This window comes from Brassica oleracea, chromosome C9, assembly GCF_000695525.1.
Source record: "Brassica oleracea var. oleracea cultivar TO1000 chromosome C9, BOL, whole genome shotgun sequence".
In the NCBI taxonomy this organism is placed as follows: Eukaryota; Viridiplantae; Streptophyta; class Magnoliopsida; order Brassicales; family Brassicaceae; genus Brassica; species Brassica oleracea.
The window spans coordinates 14,170,038-14,172,912 of NC_027756.1; the positions used below are offsets into that span (position 1 = coordinate 14,170,038).

At 32.5% G+C, this 2,875-nt stretch overlaps 1 long non-coding RNA gene across 3 annotated transcripts; it reads right to left on the reverse strand.

Moving 5' to 3' along the window:
- Positions 1-537: 537 nt before the first annotated feature.
- Positions 538-2,341, reverse strand: LOC106316187. Of its 3 annotated transcripts, XR_001264760.1 has the most exons (4): positions 2,125-2,334; positions 1,518-2,048; positions 1,265-1,357; positions 538-1,016 (listed from the first exon to the last, which is right to left on the reverse strand). It is a non-coding gene; the product is annotated as an uncharacterized LOC106316187 (long non-coding RNA). The 3 variants fall into 3 exon arrangements; XR_001264761.1 differs by having other exon boundaries at positions 1,265-1,352; positions 1,518-2,341; XR_001264759.1 differs by having other exon boundaries at positions 1,518-2,335.
- Positions 2,342-2,875: the final 534 nt, after the last annotated feature.

A 2,875-nucleotide genomic window follows, 5' to 3' on the forward strand; every position in this document is an offset into this window, starting at 1 on the left:
TTGACGTCTTATAATGATGGTCATTAGAGTTTTAGATTTGTGTCGGTTTCGAGTTATTCATTTTTCATGTTATAGAGATTAAGTGTTTCAGACCCGTTTATGAACCATATTTTTCGGATAAGATCAGTTCGGGTAATGTTAGGTTCGAGTCGGGTTTTTACTATCCATAAAACCCAAAGTGAACCAAATTAAAAAAAAAAATTGGGGTTAATTTAGGTTTAAACCCAAAAAATTGACAAAATCCAAAAACCCTAAGTTAAACCTGAAACCTGAAAAAATCAGCTAATTCATGTAATTCGGGGATTTAGATATTTTTATTTATAAATCAAATTATATATATAAATTAATATTTTATTATATTTTAGATATTCGGATACCCGTATTGGGTGTGATTTTAGTTTTTCTGATTTAGAAGAATAGGACCCGTCCGGGTTTTTGTAAACCGGCATGCGGGGGTTGTATATCGTAATTGATTTTGAGTAGGTTTAGGAAACTTTGTTATTTAGAAAATTTTACTAACAAATTTTTTTTCCTGTGGGGATTCTTGATACAAAACTCTCGAATGGCCTTGCAAGCCATGGACAAATGTCACCGAATTGGTCAAACCAAACATGTTCATGTTTACAGACTTTCCACGGCTCAGTCAATAGAGGTAAAACTCTATGATGTTTTATAATTTAGTTCTACCCCAGGTTAGTGAAAATGTTCTTCATCATGCTCATTTTCTTCGTCATCCTCTTTTCATGGCATTTCCTGTCCTATCACTCTCTTCTACTGCAGATAGAGCCTTGGAGGTATGGGGAATCACGGTAGAAAAAGATCATGTCCCCTGCTGTGTAATCAACTGCTGAAGTTTCCTGTTCTTTAACATCAGAGGAAAGCTGAGAGGTACACGAATATATGAGTGAAACAAAAAAATCTTAATGAAAATGATAGACAAAAGCTGAGGTGTTTATTGATTGCTATCCTCCAATTAAAGCATAGGATCGACATCCACCGGAACTTTTGTGAAAATCCTGCAACCATTAGACCAAGGATTTTGGTCAAAAGCCACTACTTCTCCACCTAAACTTATAAGCGAATCTCGGAATTCAAAAACTTTAAGAGTCTCAAGCAAAGATCCGTTGGAAATACTTGTAACATATTTAGCTCTGTTATCTATTAGAGTAGTAATTAATCAAGAAAAAGTCAATGACAAAGAATCAGTCCCCTATTTATGAAATCGTATAATTCCTTTAGAACATTTTTTAAAAAGATAACTTACATTGCTTTCATCATTTCGGCTTTTTTGGCAATGACATGAGATGTGGCTCCTCTCATTCCTCAAAGAAGATCCTGCAAGGGCAGAGATCCTTCTCTGGCCGAAGGTGAAATCTATTAGCTCTGGATGAGAACCGTACTGACGTACATGACGCATAGATGTACAATTGATAGTATCACCGTGAAGAGCATCTCTTTCCAGAAAGATATGATTAGATTCTTACGTATTTATTTTACAAAATATTACAAAAGTGTACCTCCAAAGTTTGAGACTTGGTGCTGCTATTCTGCCATGAGCTTGAAGGGCCGTCCTAACATGCCTCTGCATTGCACATAAAGCACAAAACCCAGTCACATGGACTACACAAACGTTTTCATGAGAACATCCAATTAGACACTGAATAAAAGACCCACCAAGCCAAGCAATTAATCAAACCATCTTCTAAATGCAACTTACAGGATTTCACATTGCCAACATCTAGAAAGTAAGCATCTAAGCACTCAGTGTATGTCAAAAATTGCGATACAGAATTCAGAAAATATGTATTCCCAAGATTCTTCAAACCCAGACCCTACAAATCACCTACACCGACCAAATGCCAACAAAACCACAAAGGAGTTCTCGGATAAATAAAAAGACATATATGTTTATGTTAATCAATGACTGCTCAATCTTCCCTTTCTTTTGATTTTTTTTTTTCTTTGCGAACTTGGAACTTGTTAGTGCAGGGATCAACGTCTCCATCTTGAATTCAGAATCACCATTAGAGAAGCCACTAAAGGGTTTCCTAGCAAGATGAAAATCAAGTCTCAAAACCTTCGTCCACTTCTCAGAACCCTAAGACAAATCGCCTTCGTAATCACCTCGTACAAAACGCTTAACTTGAAATCCGCAAATCTGCGATGATCTCTTGTTCCATATCACAAAAAACTTTTAATTATGCCAAAAATTATTTAGATGAAAGGGATAGAGAAAAACGGAAATATATTGAAAACGGAAATATATTGTTTGTTGGAATAGAAGGATTTCGTGAGTAATAAAGATAATTAAAAAGCATAGTTTAAAATAAAGCAGCAGCAGCGATCTGCAAATATTGTTGAAGCACTGATCATATCCGTAAACAAAAGGGTCTTCTGTTTTAATAGTATAGATTAAAACCATTTATCATCAATTTTAAATTTTGAGAATTTAAAAAAATTTAATAATTTAAAGTCATTTTTAAAAATTCAAAATATAGCAAATACTCAAAATCTAAAATTTTATATACTAAAAATAAGATTGAATAATTTATTTTAATAATATAAAATTAAACAAAATGATGAAGGATGAAAAATTGTTACCAAATCTTTATTATTCAAAATCATTAATTGTAATATATATTTTAATCATATTAGATAATTTCATAGCTTTTATTTAAAGAAAAAAGGAAAAATACTCTTTTGTACATTAGTAATTAATTAATTATTACTTTAATAAAAAGTATAGTATATGTTTAGATGGACCAACTTAATTCTCTAATGATTCTAAGAATCATTGTAGCGGTGACAAGTGTCATATGTAAAAAGGTGTAATGCTTCTATTTTAATATATAAGTAATTTATTATAGCAAATTAA